Below are 20,819 nucleotides of genomic sequence, written 5' to 3'. Positions count from 1 at the left end.
GGGGGTGAGGAGTATCTTCTCCACCTTGGTGCTGCTCACTCCAAGGAGAAAGACCTGCTGTGAGGGTAGGCCAGGAGTGGACACAGAGGCCCTTCTCTTACAATTCAGAGTTCATAAGACATTGGCAGTATTCTCAGATTGTTCCCCAAGTTTTCTCCTACAAGGTGTTTATGTTAAGCTGTTTTGTGTTGTTATAAGAAAATACCCAAGTCCAGATATTTTTTATAAGGAAACAAGGTTTTTTTTGGTGGGGGGACTCATGTTTCTGGTATTTAAGGTGCCAACAGCGGGGTGCCAACATCACTGTGAAGAAATAGGAATAATTGCAGAAAAGGCCTGATGGATGGGTGGCCACTTAATAACAACTTGCATTCTTGAGAACTAACTGGAATCCCATAGGAATGATGTTAATGTCTTCCGAGGAGGATACTGTTACGACCTATAATAATACTTGTATGACTAGGCCCCTCTTTTAATGTTCTCACAACTACTGCGTCACACCCTGAAACCATATGCAAACCTTAGTAGTGTTCAAATATCCTGTTTGTTTGGGGTTTTTTTGGTACCTTCTGTGTGCCAGGACATAACAGCAAATAAGAAAAGTATGATCCTTGCATTCTGGAGGAAGAAAGAGGCAAAGAAACAAGCTATTAATAGTCCCGAATGGTATATTCCCTGGCAGGAGGCATTCATAGTCTAGAATGGTATCTTCTAGAATAGGAGCTTATAGAGAGCCATGGGAATGACGCATTGCTGTGGCAGTGTCCAGACAAGGATTGTGAAAGCTAAGGAGAGATTTGCCAAGCCCAGGGGATGTAGGGGGAGTTGATGGCTTGAGGGCAATGGCTGTAGAGGTCTGTGGTATGGAGGGGGTTAATGCCCATTTGGAGATTAAAGCTGCTGTCTCTTGAGTGTGAAGACTTGGAGAGGAGCAAAGAGCCAGGAAGTAGGCATGAGAGATGATGGCCTAGAGGCTGCTGAGAGCAAGGCCAGGATCCAGCAGGGTCTAGAGCCATGAAAAGAAGGTATCTCTTACCTTCTCTGCCCACTGGCTGTTAGCTCCCAGTGGCCTCATGGTAAATAGGAAGGTTTTCAGCACGATACAATAAATCTTTTACAAACTCTCACTTAGCTCTTTGGGTTCATCTCTGAGACCCCCTTCTGTGAACAGACCACTTTAGCCTCCAAGCTTTTCCACACACAGCTCTTCCTGCCTTAGACGGTCTTCTCACATCTCTGACTGGCAGACTCCATACTCCTTCAAGCTCAAGTTGAAAAACAGCTCTCGTTGGGTCTGACATTGAGGGGGAATGCTGGGATGGGGAAGGTAGGCTTAGGCTGAAGGGTTAGCTAGCTTTTTTGTTTTAAAATCTGAGTTTTCTTTTCCCCAAATGCTTGCTCTGTCTGTCAGAGGTTTGCCAGAAACAACAGAGATCACTGGACCTAAGAAAGAAGCGATGCTCAGGTAAACACCTGGGATATTTTTTCCCAGGGCCATTGCTCTCTCCTGCGAGTCTTTTCACAGCTCTGCCCTGCTGCTGGTCCCAACAGCAGGGTGGATATCCACCCTTTGCCTACTCTTAACTGAGGACTTTTCCCTTTGCATAGGGCCTTGATTTAGTTTGAGATCAATAAGCATCTCTGCCTATGTCCTTGTTCATTCATTCATTCCTTTTCGTTTCTTCCTGGCCTTGAACTAGACACTAAGGACACAGGATGAACAGTCTCTCTGTGTCTCTCACTGAAGATAGGAAGATGAACCCTGAATTGACAGGACTACGTGGGGGCTGTAGAGAAGGGAAGAGAAGGGACAAGGGAACCTTTTCAAAGTCACACCTTAATTGACACCTGAAGTTCATCAGATTTGGGAGGGGTGAGAGGAAGGTATTCTGGGCAGAGAAGACAGAACGTGAGAGTTCAAAAGCAAAGAAATCCTAGATGCTGGGGTAGTTTACTATGTTCTAAGTGTGGAATACCAGGGACACAAGGTGGATAGACAGATGAGTGCCACATCCCAAGGAGACCATGAGTCAGGGTAACAAATTGGACTTCATTCAGAGGGCAATGCAGGACAAAATGACCACCCTTAGCTTGATTTGAACTCCAGTATCTCCTCTCTGATATCTCATTATGTAACCTCAGTCCTGTCTTTTTTTTTTTTTTTGCCAGTCCTAGGCTTAAGCTCAGGCATGAGAACTGTCCCTCATTGAGCCTCAGCACCACTCCTGGCTTTTTTCTACGTATGTGGTACTAAGGAATCAAAACCGGGTCTTTGTGCATGCTAGGCACTCTACCATTAGGCCAAACTCCTGGCCAGGCCTGTCCTTTTTTGTTGTTTATTTATTTTTTTATTTTTTTGCCAGTCCTTGGCCTAGAAGCTCTGGGCCGGAGTGCTGTCCCTACGTTCCTTTTGCTGTAGGCTGCCCTCTACCACCCGAGCTACAGTACCATTTCCAGGTTTTTCTATGACTAATTGGAGATAAGAGTCTCATAGACTTTGCTGCCCTGGCTTGATTTCGAACCACAATCCTCAGACCTCAGCCTCCTGAATAGCTAGGATTATAGACATGACACTCCAATGCCCAGGTCTGTGCTTCTTAATGTCCTAACCAAACTCTCCCCACTTAGTCCCAGGACTCTGCATATCTAAAAGAAGGCATTTGGACTAGGTGAACATGAATGATTTTCTAGTCCTTGAGATGCTTCCATTCTGTTGAATTAATTAATTTGTTGACTAACCAACATTAAATAATGTGTGCTAGGCACATTGCGGCCAATCAGGAGCGCAGAGTCTGCCAGGAGATTAATTATATGAATCTATACCCTTAGCACAAAACAGAATGAGCTCAGAGCTGAAGAGCACAGTGGAGCAAGTGAATCATTCTCCCTTGAGTATCTGGAGGCGGCTTCAATGAGGAGGCAACAGATGATCTGGGCCTCGAAAGATTTGCTGGAGGATGAAAACAAGGTTTGCTTTGTTCAGGCGGGATGAGTCACCTGGAAAAGCTAGAGACTGAAGCTGGTGGTACCCAAGGGGCCTTGAATACCAGGCTCTGCCCTTTTGCAGGGAGTGGTGAGCCCAGGGAGCAAACTAAAAGCAAAGGGATTTGGGGGATGAGGTTAGTATGGTTGAGGTCTTGCCTTACAAGTGGGGGGCCCTGAGTTCAGTCCTCAGTATTGCCCATATTATTGACAGCACCACCAACGTTACTACCACCATCATGTGTCATATACAGGAAATGAGGGTTCTATTTCAGAACTCTCATGGTAACACCAGACCATGAGCCTGATGACTGAAAATTTGATCTTTCTGTTGTCATTTCTCCAAGGTAGGAATGATGATTCGATTTAAAGTGAGTGGTGAAGGATCATGGCTAAAGTGACAGGGTTAGAATGTGGGTCCAAGGCTGGGATATCCCCATCAGTCATGCTGGTTGGTCACTGCTTAGGTCTCTGAGCTGGGGTCCAATATTTCAGTATTTGCTTGTGTAAGAGAGCTCTGTCCAAGACGTTTCCTGCTGGCTTCTGGTGACAGAAGGGTGTGGAGAGAAGCGTGTGCTAAAGAGGAAGTGTCCTCATCTATCCTGTTGCTGGACACCCTCCCAGAACTGGCACCAGGCTCCCCACTACTCTGGCTGGGAATAAACTCTTGAACTCTCCACAGAGATAAAAAGTTCTATCTCCTCTCAACCTTGAGTGTCGGCAGATGGGGCCTCTTGGGCCAAACCTCTGGCTGCCTCTGCCCACAGTTGTGAGGTAAAGCTGTCTGAGTGGAAGTGAGGGGGATGAGAAGGTTGGGACTGTCTCTGCCTTTGGAGCTGTCCTGGTATGGCCATTCCGCATAGTCTGCTGGCTGAGAAGGCCTGGAGTTGATCCCAAGAGAGGTGTGGGGTGTGGGGTGTGAGTCCGCTTGCCAGTTTTGCCACTTCACTGAAATGTGACGGTGGGCAAATCACATGTTTGAGCTTTAACTTCTCAGCTGGGAAACAGCACCCTCCTAGGTGCTAAGTGATATACTTACATTTGTGTGGGGTGCACAGCAAGCCCTTGGCAAGTGGGTGATCTTCTCTGGGTAGAGATAAAATGAAGTTGAGCTGCCTGGGTCTAAATGCAGGTCTGTCCATTCGAGTGGTGTGACATTGGGTGAGATTATTTCATTCCATTGCCTTGGTCTTTCATCTTTCAGGTGAGGGTAAAGGTGAGGCTGGCACTGGTTAATGTATATAACTCATCTAGAACAGTGTTTGGCCTGGTGGCCAGCACTTGGTACAAAACAATTAGTGATGGTCTCTGATTCACTCTCCTGTGGCTGAGCTGAGCAACCTCAGCTTTCCTCTCCAGTATCCTCTATGCATACTCTGGGAAGCCCAGCGCCCTTTACTGTCTTACTTCCCTGGGCTGAGCCTTCTCTCTCACACCCCTCCTCTTACCTATTTCAGGAAGAGGACTGCTGTGGGTGTCCCTTTCCGGCAGTGGTGACAGAGGCTTAGCCTTTGTGGCTCTACTCTGATGAGACTATTCAGGCTTCCCTCTGTCTCCCACACTGTCTTCCATGTGCTGGAGAATAGACTTCCTTGCCTCCTATTGTGTGTGTGTGTATGTTCCATCACTTGAGCTGCACCCCCACTTCTGGCTTGTGGTTATTTAACTGGAGATGAGTCTCTCGGACCTTCCTGCCTTGTCTTGGCTTCAAACCATGATCCTCAGATGTGAGGGGCTCCCTTTTTTGATCTTAGTGACAAAAGGTCACTATAGTGACTAGAGTCCCAGAAAGTCAGGGCTGAAAGGAACCTCAGAGAGGACCATACTTATTCCAGACCTCAATATAGTCCCAGGACACAGGTTGGATCCAGTTTCTCTCTGCTGCTGCAGAAAATGCTCACAGACCATTCAATCTCCTTGTTCCAGGCCTGGGAATGAGCCTTGCTCACCCCTCCACAGAGCTGAGCTGAGTAGGCTGGCGCTAAGCCTTTGCTATTTGGAGGGATGTTTTGATAACCTCTTGCCATTCCTCCACCAGCCTGCAAAGCCCCACCTGATCACCCCACCCACAGGGCCCCTTCTTATCTCTGCACTCTAAGCTGCCCATCCATTACTGTCGACCAGCAACAGGAGTTTTATCTGAGACTCAGTAGAATGAAATTGATTTCTATGAATAATTGGAATAGCTGACTGGTGACCCAAGGCTGCTGCCACCAGGGTGGTTAGGACTTAAAAAGCTCACATTCATCTCACTTTTCCTCTGTCTCCATCTCCTTGGCTATTGGCTGATCAAGACCACTCTAATCTTCTGCTGGGACCAATTACAGGATTTTGTCACTGTCTTTCCCCCATCAGGGTTTTACTAATCATTCAGTCTATCTTCCCATAGCCACCAAATTGATCTTGAAAGGCTCAAACCTTTCTAGGAGCTCACTCTTTCTTTCCTTGACCTTCCATTTATGGGCCTTTTCTGACCTATTTTCAGCTTTCCAGGCATAAAGACTCAGTTTTGTGTGCCTTAAGTGCCAGCCAAAGAGGCCTTAGCTCAAAATGCAACCTGAGTGTGCTCACTTGCTCATGCAGCCTCTGCTAACTACTCACCTTGCTTTATCCAAGCAATGTGAGGCATTGAAAATCCAGACAGGCAAGGCAGGCCCTGTCCTTAAAGGAACTCAAGGCTGGTAGGAGAGGCAGAATTATGACCAGATGCTTTGGAATGGAGTCAGCAAGGTACTCTGGAGACAGAATGGCATGGGACGGCTTGGAGAATCCCAGCCCAGTGTGTGGTTGGTAGTGAAGCATTTCTGGAAGAGACAGAGTAGAATCTTAAAGGATGATGGCCAGACAGAAAGAGGCACTATTTGTTCAACAATACTAGCTACTCAGCACAAGAACTCAAAGGCCATTTCCTCCATCAATTCTCCCTTAATCATGGTCAAGACCCATGATACTGAACCCCCTCCCCTTCCCCCTCCCCCCACTTACACATACACACACACAGACACATACACACACATACCACCCAACCATGAAGCTGGAGCTCTGATCTTAGCTTAGGATTACACTTTAGATGTTTAAAAACATAGAGGCCCTATGTTTTTATTTTTCATGAAGCCATTCCTAATTAAGCAATTAATTGGAATTATTGGCTCTTGGAACATTTGACTTATATTTGTCCACCTCACTTTCTTATGTTCTTCTTAAGAGTAACTGTGTTTGGGGAGGGAACCTTAACTGTGTCTTCAGGGTTCAGCGCAAAGGCAGGCACAAAGATGGTATGGGAAGAGGGTGTATAGGGGAAGGTAATGAGACCGCTCTGAAACATAGATTATTAACCAAAGCCAGGCCACGTATCTCCTGGGAAGGGATGTGGCCCAGTCTGCACAGGCATCCAGAATTCAAGGAGGAGAGATGCCTGGGGTTAGGGGAGGAAGATATAGAAAGTACTCCCCAGAAGACCCTCCAGAGGACATACCTGTCTATGACTTTACCAGCTCAGTCCTGTCTGATGTCTAATCTCCATTCTGGGATCCTAACTTTCTCTTTGTCCTCTCCCCTTACCCCTCAACCATCTTGGGCAATAGAGGGAAGCTGGGAGGTAAAATGACAGCATCTTAATCTCCCTGCTAATTACAAGGGCTGGGAAAAAGGGGTGCTAAATGCTAGGTAATTATCTAGGAGAAGATTGAGCCAGATTCAATTCCTGGCCCCAGGAATTTCACTTTAATGGTTTTCTTTTTTCTTTTTTTTTTTGAAAACAAAAACAGCAAAATAACAACAATACTTAAATCTAAGAAAAAGGTTAAGCCTTGGGATCTTTCTTCCTTATCCTTAGGCTGAAAAGACTCTTCAAATTCTCTCCTCAGACCCTCCAGGCCAGACCCTTTGCACTAGGGCCTGAAGAAAGGCTCAGCATCTTAGTGAGTTAGGCTAAGGGTATATAGATTTGCACACACACACACACACACACACACACACACACACACACACACAGAGGCGCACGCGTGCACACCCACACACCCATTATTCCACTTTTGAGGCTGTCCATCTTGTTTAGGACTGCAGGGTATGAGGAGGAGTCTGGGAGGGGGTCACCTTTGATCCTCTTCATGGCCTTTGAGGGCAAGGGGCAGAGAAGAGAGCAGTGTCACCCAGTTGTTTGGCCTCACTTTGACACCCCAATGCCTGCTGGCTTCAAGCAGAGCTTGAAAGGCTCCCAACAGGAAGCTCTAAAGTTGATGAGCATTCTTGTGGTCCTCCATGGATACAGAAACGCTCTGTTTCACGAAGCTGTTGTAATCTCCATAATAACATTTTCCTCTTCTTAAATAAACTTGGATTCTAGCCCAAAGAATGTGGCTGGCTTTGCCTGGAGAATTCAGGACCTGAGGCGAGGTGGGAAGTGGGGGTGGGGGAGGGGAGAACACATGCTGGAAAGGTGGGAAGGAAGAGTCTCAGCTCCTAGTCAAGGACTGACCCCGGACTGAGACAGAGCAGGAGAGTCTGGTTAAGCAAGAATCTCAGAGGTCTCTGTGACTTAGTTTTGGAATGGACATGTCAGCTCCATGCTCTGGCATGCAATTACCTTATCACAGAAGGGAAGAGTTGACTGTGTACTCCTTATGTGATCTTAAGAAAGCCTGTCACCTTTTTGTGCTTTATCTTCATCTGAAAAATATAGCGGTTTGTAGCACTTAACTTACAGATATCAGGTAGCCTGTGAGATCTCAATGAGATGAAATAAAAGTCTCTCAAAAATGAACAACCGTGTCTCAGATAATTTTATAGTTTTAAATGTCTCAGGTACCCAAACTAGAAACTAATAAAATCATGGCTTAAAAAAAAAGTCACAAGGCAGGGAGTTTGGCCTAGTGGTATAGTGCTTACCCAGCATACACAAAGACCCAGGTTCAATTCCTTGATACCATATACATAGAAAAAAAGCTGGAAGTGGTGCTGTGGCTCAAGTAGCAGAGCTCTAGCCTTGAGAAAGCTCAAGGACAGTGCTCAGGCCCTGAGTTCAAGCCCCAAGACTGACAAAAAAAAAAATCACCAAGTTAAAAAAATGTCTTAAAAAAATGTCTTAGATCATGGAGTAATAAATTCAAATATTAATTAGCAAATTCAAACAATACTTAGATTAGTAGTATTGCATTATAAATAGTGAAACAAAATGAAAGTCACATTTTAAGGCCTCGAAAGTTAGCCTAGCAGTGTCTGGACAGCATCTATTGTCACATTTCTGTGTATGATCCAGAGTCCTTTATCTTCTAAGCTGCCTCTGGGAAGGTTTTGAACCCAGATCTGAGCCCAGATCTACTGCCCTTGGTTAGGCCGTGTTTGTCCTTTTTTTTCTCAGAGCCCCCAGAGGATATGGCTTTATTTGTCAAGCCCCATCCTGACTACTAATGCCCAGAGTCAGAACTTGACATATCTGATTGAAGCCCAGAGGGATTTCTGTCACCCCCATAGCTTTAATGTCCCCAGGACCAAGATCTTTGCCAACTTCTGTGAAATCCACAGTAGCTAGTACTTTAGGAGTGAACTGTGTTTGTAAGGTGTACCTGTGATTGTGTCTATGTGTGTATGACTTAGTGCACAACATTGAAAAGGGAGTTTTAGCAGTTGAAAATATCAAAACAAAAGAGAGACAAGAAAGAAAAGGAGGCCAGGCACAGGTGGCTCCACCTGTAATCCGACCTACTCAGGAGGCTGAGATCTGAGGATCACAGTTCCAAGCCAGCCTAGGCTAAAAAGGTCCCATGAGACTTTTATCTCCAATTAACTACCCAAGAAAACTGGAATTGGTACTGTGGCTCAGAGTGGTAGAGGGCTAGCCTTGAGCAAAAATGCTCATAGACAGGGCCCAGGCCCTGAGTTCAAGTCCCATTACTGACAAAAAAATATGCAGGCAGGGAGGAGGGAGGAAGAAAGAAAGAGAGGGAGGAAAAGAGAGAGGGAAGAAAAGAAAAAAAGAAGGAAGGAAGGAAAGAAGGAAGAAGGAAGGAAGGAAGGAAGGAAGGAAGGAAGGAAGGAAGGAAGGAAGGAAAGAAGGAAGAAGGAAGGAAGGGAGGAAGGGAGGAAGGAAGGAAGGGAGGGAGAGAGGGAGGGAGGGAGGGAGGGAGGGAGGGAGGGAAGGAAGGAGATGCCTGAAGGCTCCCAATGGGAGAATGAGCCTAGGTCTCCCCAGGAGAACATTGACTGAGAGCATTCACTATGTGTATATTAAGTGACACAATCCGTAGTTTCCACCTCTTAACTAGTCTACAATTCTCCAGTATTCTCTCATTATTCTACCACACTGTTTTCTTTTAAAAGAAGCAAATAGCCTACAGGAGAGAGACTTCTTAGCCCCTGACTTTGAGTGACACTGAATTGAAGGTATTTTCCTTAACTAGAGTTGGCTGGGAAGTTAGCTGGCATTTGAATGGGATGACCTCGGCTCTGTCATTATGTTCTGCCAGCTGTTCTGCACTAAGTTGGGGCTGATATCCATCTAGAGCTCTGGACACATCTCTGCACATAAGACTTACACTGGGTGTGGAGGGAGGGAATTGTGCATTTTTTTAATGCACATGTATATGGCCTAAGGTCCAGCAGCTGGCAAGACAGGTGGCGTAGGTGATTATAAAAGGGAAAATGTGGGCCCAGGCTTGCAGGACTCAGGAAAGGTGACAATTAATGACCCTTGGTTCTATAAGCTATTCTCCTTAGGAGGAGACCAGAGAGGCACAGTCCCATTTCATGTCTAGCACCTTCCCTCAAGAAGCCAAAGCCTAAAGGAGACATGAACTTCCGAAATGAGAGGCCAGCTGAGTATGGAGGCTCCATGAGGTTTTATGCCTCTGGGGTGTAAGGATGAAGAGGTGTTACCTCAGGTACCTGAGCAGGTACCTCAGGCAGACCCTCCATATCAATGCTGGGAAGTAGGTAGTGGTTCTCTGCACTCAGCACAGGGCTGAGGGTATGAGGCCTTCTGTATACTCTGAATGAATGAGCAAATAATACATGCAGATGGTGCCCAGAAAGTGAAGAGAGGTTAGCGTGGGGAGTGAGAAAGCCTGGACACCTGAAAGTGCTCCTCCTGTGTGTGTGTGTGTGTGTGTGTGTGTGTGTGTGTGTGTGTGTGTACATATGCTTTGGTCACAGCCTTTTATTGATTGCAATAACGTAACGTTTAGTAAGGTAATAGTCTTATTGAAGACATTTTACCTATATGAACACAATGTTGAATTCACTAACATTCATTAACATAGCAAATAAGGAGATGGAGGGGACAGAATTGTTAGATAATTTGCAGGCAGTGCTCTAAGGGGTTTATTTATTGTAAAGGGGGATCTTAAATATTGACTAAACTCTTTTTCTTTCTTCCTAGGCTACTGGACCACTCACTTCCCATCATCCTTTGAAGTCACTTGTGTGCCTCCTGTAAACATCCTGAACTGGAAAGTGATATTGCAAGAATTAAATAAACTTTGCTTTTTTTGGGGGGAGGGGTCATTGAAACTCTTTATTTTTATTTTATTTTGCTGTGGAGTCACATTCATCCACAGAGGTGGTAAAGGACTGATGCTAAGGAGTAGTTCTGGTTTTGACATTATAAGAAATTGGGTAGGGACTGGTGAGAAATAAAGCCAGGAAAGACGTGTGTGCCACAGGAGAAAAGTTTGTGATGATTCTTAATCCAACTCCCTCCCACCCCCACTCCCACCCCTTCAGGGTTTGAATCCTGGAAGCACCATGGGCATTGTCAGATCTATATTTAAGGAAGATCTCCTTGGCAGTGTGTGTGGTTGATTAGAGGGGCATGAGGCCAAATGGGCAGCGACCACATTAGTGGTCCAGGTTGGGGGTGGTTATGAGGGATGAGGCTCTGAACTAGAGGACTCACAGGTAGTGCTTCTCATTGAGCATAGTATATATACGTGTGGTTAATACTGATCATTAGTAATACCATTCTTTATAAAAATATCTTAGTAATACAAATAGCGCCGATTTATTGAACATTATAGAACATAGTAGAAAACACTTTGCCTGTATTATTTCATCTAATTTGTCCTAATTTCCTCTCAAGTGGGTACTGTTACTACTTTCATTTTATAAACAAGGAAACTGAAGCCCACTGAAGCCAGAGGCTTCATCTAAGATCACACATACCTAGAAAGAGACAATGTCAATATTTTAAGGTAGAACTGTCTAACTCTAGAACTTAGAGACCTTGGAAGAATTTTCTGACTGTCTTGGATACCAGGGGGAAGGCTGGCAGAAGCAGCCCTTGTTAAGATGACCCTAGAAGAGTGGAATGGGGGGCTTGTTGTATAATAAGGTCAGTAAAGAAGAACCAGTAGAGACTCTCGTGCGGTTTCTGTCCCTGGAAGTTCCTCCCACGGATATGAGCCAAGGCTGACTAGGGAGAAGGGTGGGTAGGAGTAAGTAGAAGCTTGTTGGGGAGGGCACTAAGCACCCCTCCCTCCATCCTCCAGATTATGGTTCCCCTGTGCTGCTGGGATTATCTCTCTACCCAGTTCCTCCTGGTAGAGCCATCCTGTTTCCTCCAGAGACCACCATCTCTCTTCTAATTGGTGGAAAATTGGTTGCTAACTGTCAGGAAATCACCGATTTTCCATCCATTACTGGGGGGACCAGGCGGTGAAGCTGTGTGTGTGAGCACACGCGTGTGCGTGTGCGTGCGTGCGTGTGTGTGTGTGTGTGTGTGTGTGTGTGTGTGTGTGCTAGGGACTCTGAGTAGGAAGCAGATGTTGATTAGGCCTGCAGTTAACGATTAGGTTCATGGACCTCCTCAGGCCATCCTCCCAGACTGCTTATTAACTCCCTGTGAAGACCTATTGGCTAGGAGATATTGGTTACATGGCACGCAGAGTGGCTCGGGTGACTATTCATCAGGCCTCAGTTGTGGGGAGAGAGAAGACCAAGGGGGGAGGAAAAACCCCTGTGGCCTCAATCCAGGAATGTTAAACAGCCCCAGCCCCAGAAGTTGGCAAAGAACTTTATAATTGCTGCTATTAAAATATATGTATTTATATAGGTGATTTGTTGGAGGAAAGAATTTCAGCATTCCGTGAGATCTCTGCTATGATTTCACCCAGGATTAAGTTGTTAGGGACTAGATATTAATTAAGGCCCAGGGCCCCAATCCTTTTCTAATTAGCTCATGAAGTGTAATTTGCCTGTAAATGCTACTGTTACAATTACCTTGAATTAGTCTGGAGCTAGACAGGGTAGGCTTTACCTGGTTATGTGAGCAGAAGGGAGGGGAAGGAAGGGAGTCCCTGGGTGCCAACCCACCTAGGCTCTTGACTGAGGAGGAAGAAGTCTTTCCTCTTCTGGTTTTCTCACCTGCAGGGAGAAGTCACTTAGGAGAAAGAGACAGGATGCATCTGAGAGATTCATTCTACCTGGGGTGTTGGAGTCCCAGGAACTTGAATAGTCAAATACTGGCATGGAGGTAGAAATAGGTCTCTACTAGGAATCTGTGGCTCTCTCTCCAGCAGGATACATGCAGAGGCCTTGCCTCTGGGAGAGTATTCTTGTGGGCTCAAACTCTAATTGTCAGCAAGGCTGCTTACTGAAGAGCAGGAAGTGAGAATACCAGTTCTTACCTCCTGGTGTACACTCTCCTGGTCCTCTCTGTCTTCTGACTTGTCAGTCCCTGAATGCCATGTAACCATCGATGTTGTTCATGCTCTGTCTGCTCCAGAAATGCTTCCTGTCTGCAAATCATCTCTCTGCCTTCTAAACTCCTATCCATCTTCTAGAACCTCATTCAATTCTTTACTAAATCTTATCAAATTGGTCCAGGCAGGAGTAGTAGGCCCTTTCGACTTTTCGTGAAGCCTTTAGCTAACCTTACCTTACAACATGACTAGATTTGCCTTGGTTTATCCTGTTGGACAATGAATTTGGACAGGGTCAAACCAATGTAACTAAACTTGAAATGTGCAGAGTACAAACTACAAGAGGTATCAAAGTTGTTTGTGTTCACCTTAGGATTTTGGCTCAGGAAAAGTGTTTGAGGAAGGCTCCTCACTTTGTCTTTGATGTGCAGAGAACAGTGGACTGGGAGTAGAGGTGGTGCCTGGGATCTTGGATATTTTCTACCCTGTGTGGTCTGATCTGGGCCCTGTTCTCAGTCCTAGCATAGGTCGTTTAGTGGTGGTCTATGTCTTCACCCCGCTCACTTGAGGGAGGGTGAAATTCTCTTAACAGAAACTTGGAGTGGGAGTGGAGGAAGGAATTAAGGGTTTGTTGTGCCAAGTCCAGTTGACTGTGATGGAATCACCCAATCCCCCAAAGAAAAGATTGGGACATGTTGTATAAACCCAGGAATCCTGGCCCAGAAGTTGCAACAGGAAGTGGTCTGCAACAACCTGGGTTGAAGCTGGGGATAAAAAACCAGGGAGGTGCTGCTGACTGGGAATATAAACAGGTTCAAGAAGGGCTTAAAGAAATTCCTAGATGACAGATCCCTAGCAGGTAACAGGTCATTAATAACCATGAAAGACTATAATGATTGCAATAATAATAATTAATAGTAATACTTTCTAGGGAGCCTTGATGCTTTGTAAAATTGAAATAATAGATATTTATTCAGATAATAGAGCCAGCATTCTGTAATCACATGGAATTACATCAGATAGAAGACACTCTAGCATATCTAGGAAAACTGAAAACAGTGTTTGAATTAAATGATAGACTTTAAAATAAAAGAATTCATTAGGTCAAGGAAGAAATCAAAGGGAAGTTTAAAATATTTCAGAGTAGGAATTGGGGAGGTCAGTGGTAGAAAACTAGTTCAGCACGTGCAAGGTCCTATTTTCAGTCTCCAAGACTCATACACATTTTCTGCTCCAAATCAAATAACAATGAATACAATACCAGAAAGAGAGACAGCACCCAGGCCCTGAGTTCAAACCCCAGTACTGGCACAAAAGTGTGGGAAGGGGGATAAGGGGATTAAAAATGAATACATTCATATCTTAAGTGTAAACCTAAGGTAAGTAGGATGAAGAAAATAACAAGGATCTGGGTGATAATCAGTGAATACAAAATGAGAGAAAATTAACAAGTATGAACTTGAATCAATCATTGAGTAGATCAACAAAGTTCATACTCCTCTAGCTAGATTGATCCTTTAAAAGTGAGAGAATACAGGTTACAGTTGAATCATCTGTACTGCCCCACAGCCTCGTAAAGCCTAGTAAAAGCATACTAATGTTCAACTGGGAGAAAGAAGAGTAGCTAAGTTTGATTTACATGCTAGTGGAAGATGGGGGAACTCTGGGTTTTGCCAGACAACTCTCTAGTGATGCAGGATAGTTTCCCCAAAGAAAAATCTGAGGAATGGATGCTTGATGGACAAAGAAATAAATGTTGACTACAGATTTTAAAACAAATGATAAGGTAATAGGAGACAAAGTCAGAACAGGGGTACATATGAAGTATATATCTTCCTCCAATCATTGTTCTTTTGCCCTTGAGCCAGAAGATAGGGCACAATGCTGGCCTCAGGCTGGAGCTGGCAACATTGCAAAAAAAATTATACTATACAGACATCAGCTAAATATACAGCTTGAAACTTTCTCCAGATATTAGGGAGCGTTGTGGAACACTGCTTCACAAACTTTAGAAAACCTTTGGTCATTTTTAGTAAAGTGAACAAGCAAAAGCAAAACCTTCTCCAAATGTACGAATCTGGGCAAAAAGAAAATCACCAAGTTCACATGAAATTGCAAGAATATACGACCTGTGACAAAACACCAGTGAAATATCACAGAGAAACCACCTAATTACACAGGAAACAAATTAAGGAGGAATGTTAGTAGAAGCCTAACATTCCATAAACAATCTATTCTTTAAGAACTTCATACAGGGCTCAAAATCAATAATATCTTAAAACAAAAGGAGGACTGATGGAGTAGCTCAAGTAGTTATCACCTATCTAGTAAGCATAAAGCTGTAAGTTCAAATCCCACTCCTAACAAATATAAAACAAATGCAAGCAAATGGAAAAGACATTAGTCTACTCAGATTTATAATGATCTCCTCCATACACAACTAAAATCTGGAAATAGACCAGCTGAGCTCTCTAGTTATACAAACTATATAAAAATACAGAAGGGATAAACATGGTGTCCCATGACTGGAATACCATCTAATTGGAAGGTTGATCAAGTCAGCTCAGGCAAAAACAATACTAAAACCTCCAACTCAACAAACAAGCAGGTGATAGTGGTAAACATTTAAAAGAGCAGCTCTATAGAAGGTAAAGGTAAAAGGATTGAGGTCTGAATCTGGGTAGGAAAAAATATCTGTTGGAGAGATAAACTAAGAGCTTTAATTTCTTTTCCTTTGTTGGTTGTGGGACTTGAAGTCAGGGTGTGGGTGCTATCCCTGAGCTCTTCAGCTCAAGGCTAGTGCTCTACCACTTGAGCCACAGCACCACTTCTGGTTTTCTGATAGTTAATTGGAGATAAGAGTCTCAGACTTTCGTGCCCAGGCTGGCTTTGAACCATGATTCTCAGATCTCAGCCTCCTGAGATGACAGGTGCGAGCCATCAGTGCCCTGCTTAAAATGTTTTTTTTTTCCTTCTCTTTCTACTTTCTTATTAAATGCTTTTCACCCACCTAAGGGAGACTGGGTTGCTGGGAGGCTGGGACTTGCTTGAAGTTACATAATGCGATCAGGGCAGTGTTGACACTCAGGGCATTCCTGAGACTTTCTGAGAGAGTGGTGCACTTTGCTCAAAAGGATTGCTGGATGTGAGTCTAGACTTTCTGTTATTCAGGGGACTGAAAGAGGCAGTCTCTCATGACTTTGAAGAAGTCAACTAGTGGCTGGCTGTTTTGGGCAATTCATCTCTTCATTCACTGTTTCCTCTTGGTAAAGTGGGGTTAGTCAGATCACCTGTCATGAGAAATAAATGACAGGATGCTAACACAGTGCTCCACACCTGCAAGTTTGGGGTAAAGACTAAGAAGAATGGACCCCAAAAGTCCAGGTTTTGGTAGAGAGCAGTCTGAGGGAGAAATTCATTGTCTTTGGGCATGTCTGTCTGGTTTTCTTCTGCTGAATGTTTTCCAAATTTGTGGATGCTGCATGTTTCATGAACTTGTTGTTGTTGTGATGGTTCCTTGGAAAATGTTTGGCAATGTGTGCTATCTAGCCAGCTCCTTGAAGGAGTAACGTAGCTAGTAGAGTGAATCATGTGAGCAGTGGCCCCATCTCACGTGTGTGAGGGCATTTGTTCTGAGACTCCTTTATTTCATTCTGATGGGTTTCTTCTTGGAGGAGCGTTTGTTCTGAAGTGAAAAGCCAAGGCCATCCTTGAGGAGTGAAGGGGCCCGTGCTGCCACCTGCAGACAGAACAGTGATTAGATTCATTTCCCAGAGAACCTGGAGAACGTGCCCCAGGAAAAGGCAGATGAGACTCAGTTGCTAATGCCAAATGTCTCCCTTTCTTTACTATCTTTCAGTGTTAATCACTATTGTCTTCAGACATCCTATCTTCACAGAGATTGTTGGTGACAAACTAGGATATACCCAGGATGCCATGTCCATTTGGGGCCACCAGTGGAACACTGATAGGCCAGGCATCATGTATCCATTCATCAGTTGCTTCACAGTATAACAGTATAGTACATCATTTAACAGTGAACCTCCGTCAGTATTGTATGGAGTTTGTGAAGTCTTTGCATTTACATATTCAAAACTTTGATTTAGCAGATCCTTTTGGGATGGGATGGTGCAGAGAGATAGCAGAAATTGACCAAATGGTGGGGGACATGTGTGTGTGTGTGTGTGTGTGTGTGTGTGTGTGTGTGTGTACTTGTTCCATGATTTGAATTCAGGGCCTGTGTAATGCCTCTGAACTTTTTGCTCAAAGCTAGTGCTCTACCATTTGAACCACAGCTCCACTTGTGACTTTCTTGGTGCTTCATTGGAAATATGAGGCTCAAGGACTTTCTTTTCTGGGCTAACTTCAAACTGCAGCCCTCAGATCTTAGGTTCCAGAGTAGCAAGGATTACAGACATGAGCCATGGGTTTGCTGGCTCCAAATGGGAAGCTTTTCTTCTTGTGAATGAATGAACTCACAGGAACTTGCCTCAGACTTATCTTTGGCTAGTTCCCAGAGAGCAAAGAGGTCATGTTCTGGGGTTAGCAATGAAGTTTATTTAATGAGGGGAAAAAGGAGGAGAGATCGAAGGTCCTTACACTCCAGGCCTCTGGTGGAGTTGTGATTTACTGTTGACTTTCTGTGGCTCCAAAGATTGTGACGAGATAGTGAAAGTTGTACTGGAAAACCTGAAGGTTCAGAGGGGGTCTAGGCTGAGAAAGGCAAATATGTGTAGACTCTGGGCAGGGCAGTGTTTACCAGAGTCTGTGTTTTCTCCATGTATTTAAGGAGGAAATGGGAGTTTGAAATGAGCAACTGCCTCACCCAGGATCTCCCCACTGCACCCTCCCAGCAAGAAGGAGTCAAGACTAGACCCCAGGTCACTTGACTTCTTACTGTAAGCACTCTGGGGAAGACTTTCCCAGAAACAGAACCTGGCACCCCACCATACCTCCCATTCCCCCGAGGGCTGTGGAGATGAAGCTTAATTTTTAATGGATTGGATTCCAGTTTAACTGCTCCTTTGCCAATGATTAATACCTGGTGACTTAGTCTAGCATTGGTGATCCTGACCAGAACTGACCCACATGTGTGTTGGTAGTCACTGGCCTAAGTATGTGAATCCCTGGAGTGTCCTTCTACCTCAAGGCAGGGCTTCTGATCTATGCCAGGAATTCTGTCCTTAGATTGTCACTTTTATGAAGGAGGACATTACAAATGCTCCTAACTGATGCAGTTAAGATGGTAAGTTAGGTTTAGAATGCTCTTTCAGCTCTCGATTTGGCAGTTTGGGTTCTCAAAAGCTCAGAGGCATTATAGGAGTCATGGTTTGATCCACAACACAACCAGAAGGCAGGATTCTGTGGGCCAGGATGGACTGGATAGTATGTGTGTGCCTGCGGCGGGGAGGGGTAAACAAGGGGGCCTAGGGAACAGAGATCTGTAGCTGAAGAGGCCTTGTTACTGCATGAGCTCTGGCTCTGATGGACTTGGAGGAAGCTTGAGTGGCAATTGATTAGTCTAGTCTGTCACCTAAACAAAACAGCACCTCTGGATTGTTGTGAGGATGAAATGAAGAATGATATGTCAGGTATCCAATCTTTACCGAGGTGTGGACTACAGGGGGTTATATCCCCACCCCCACCCTGTTCTCCTCTCTCAACCTGGACACAGCTGACCCTGGAGGGGAGGAAGAGAAGACCCTGATTTATTCAAAAGAACTCTGCTTTCCTTCTCTGGGAATCTTACAAGGACAGCCTCTCTAACAAGGCAGGCCCCACAGCCAGCTGTCTGCTTATGTCTTTCCATGTCTTCCAAGTTCTCTTCTCTTCCCTCGGCCTTGGATGCCCTACCCAGATACACTATCTGGACCCTGGACGCTGACAACTGGTGCTCCCTTGGCCTTTGATTTTTCCATCACATCTCTTGTGGCCTTGCATGTTATCTATTTATTTACCTGTTTCTTATATCAATAAAAAGAAACCAGTACCAGGACTTAAACTCAGGCTCTTGCTCAGATTTTTTTTTTTTTTTTGGCTCATGCCTGGTGCTCTGCCATTCATCGAGCCATGTCTCTGACATTTTGCTGGTCAGTTGAAAAGGAAGTCACATAGAATTTTTTTTTTGTTTACCCTGGCTGGCTTCAAACTGCAATGTTTCATGTCGCAGCCCCCTCAGTAGCTAGAAGTAAAAGCATGAGCCATGAGTGCCTGGTTCAATTTGACTCTTTTACAGACTGGAGGCTCCATGAAGAATTTCCAAGTCCTGGCTTGGTACTTAAAATCCAGGGCCACTTTCTTGGGATCACTGAGCTGAAATCTCAGAGGAACGCAGGGAAGAAGCCTCAGTGACTTCCTCAGTAAGAAAAGATTGGGCTGGAGGTCAGGCAGGATGAAACAGAGAACCATGAAGCACCCCCAGCGGAAGCTATGGCTCCTTTTCTGTTTTGGTTTTTGCTTTTGTGGGCTTTTTCATTTCAGAAGTTAATCTAGTTAATGCCAGCAATGTCATTTTGGCAAGGCAGCAATTTCCTTTTACCTTTACTTAACAAGTTCCCCCCATCCCAATCTCTATAATAAAAGGCACACAGGTGGGTAATTACAGAGGTGTGAAATAGGGGTGCTGGGCCAGGGCCAGCTGAGCATTCTGGAGCATCCGTTGGGGAGGGTTTGGAGAGCTACCTGTCTCCACTATTCAGTTTCAGATAGAAAAATGCAGTGTTAAAGAAGGTGAGGAAATTACATAAGAGTGTATGAGAAGTAGAAGATATCATGAAGACAGGAGTCTGAATCCTTAATTCCTAGCTGAGGTCCTTCCCATGACTCAATGCCAACTCCAGTCTCCTTAGTTTCATCCTATTGCACACTTTGTCCATCCATCCATCCATCCATCCATCCCTGTATTTCACAGATCCTAATTTATCTGCTAGGCACCATGAATGTGGCAGTGACCGGGACTATGAAGTTCTGTCCTCACAGAATTTATCATCTTAGATCATTCAAGATCTAACGGCAGAAAAGCACGTGGACACAATAGAGAGTGACAAGTGTTGTGCTAGATGTAAGCACTGAGCCTCTGCAGGATCACACAGCATCACTGAGAAGGGAAATTGGCATTGCAGTGAGTCCGGAAGGTCAAGTGAGAGTATGCAAAAAGAGACCTGTGAAGGCAGAGATTTTGTAGAGAATCTGGAAGGATATTTGCTGAAATGTTAATAGTGTATATCTCTGAGGAATATATTTGTGTGGTGGTGGAAGGGAGGAGATGGAGAAGAGGTTTTATTTCTAACTTTCTGCCTTTGGCATTATCTGAATCAGAGCATATGTATCAGCATTAGAAAAAAAAGCATTTCTACCTAAAAAAGAGGCAATAGAGGGTATTTAGGGGACAAGTGCTTCAATGGGAAAAGTACCTAGTGTTAGAGAGGGAGAAGAGAATATGAAGCTGTGGGGTTCAGCTGTGGTCCCCTCTAAACTTCTGAAATTCTGGACTGAGAGTTTGGCCTTGAACCACAGGGGGCCCTGGAGTTAAGAGCTGTGGCCACATCCACACAGCTCAGCAATGTTTGGTGCACAGCAGATACCTGTATTGGATGATAAAAGAATGGCACATATGTGGAAGTCGTTGCCACCGTGTGTGTGTGTGTGTGTGTGTGTGTGTGTGTGTGTGTGTGTGTCCAGGATAAGGGCATTAGGGGAGAACCCCTATGGGTTCTAATTCTTTTATTTTTTTTCTGATCAAGCTGCAAATTTTATTTTTCACACAGGGGTTTATATGCCTCTTCAGGATGGGTTCTAATTCTTATCCAAATAGATAAGTGATTTGGGGCATGTACAATAGATAGGGAAGACTATTGTAGTTTCTTCTCAGTCCAGAGGAGAGCAAAGCAGGTCCAAATCTGGGAACCTGGGTGTGAATTGACAACCACCGCACACTTTTTGTGATGAAGAGGTTCCCAAGATACAGACCAGATAAGAGGTTTTAGTGTCTTTCGTGCTTAAACATTGAACAAAGCTGGCCATCACTGTTTGGGTTTGAGTGTGTGTGTGTGTGTGTGTGTGTGTGTGTGTGTGTGTGTGTGCTGGGTTTTGTTTTGCCTCCCAGATGTTCTCTGTTTCAATCTCTTCACCCTCAACACATCAAATCACTGTAAGAGGAGGAATATTCTCAGTGCTCTGACCAAGTTGCACCTTCTCAGAATA

General features: G+C 44.7%; 1 long non-coding RNA gene across 1 annotated transcript in view; it reads left to right on the top strand.

The window, feature by feature from the left end:
- Positions 1–10,628, top strand: part of LOC150061860 (uncharacterized) — a 53,830-nt gene extending 43,202 nt beyond the window's left edge. Inside the window, exon 3 of the long non-coding RNA XR_016535963.1 lies at positions 10,358–10,628. This is a non-coding gene — a long non-coding RNA (uncharacterized LOC150061860). The remainder of the gene's footprint in view (positions 1–10,357) is intronic.
- The last annotated feature ends 10,191 nt before the right edge of the window (positions 10,629–20,819 follow it).

The sequence above is a fragment of the Megascapheus bottae genome, chromosome 6, assembly GCF_031878675.1.
Source record: "Megascapheus bottae isolate mThoBot1 chromosome 6, mThoBot2.hap1, whole genome shotgun sequence".
Lineage (NCBI taxonomy): Eukaryota > Metazoa > Chordata > Mammalia > Rodentia > Geomyidae > Megascapheus > Megascapheus bottae.
Note: the sequence above shows the minus strand (reverse complement) of the source record. Positions and strands in the feature narration are given on the sequence as shown.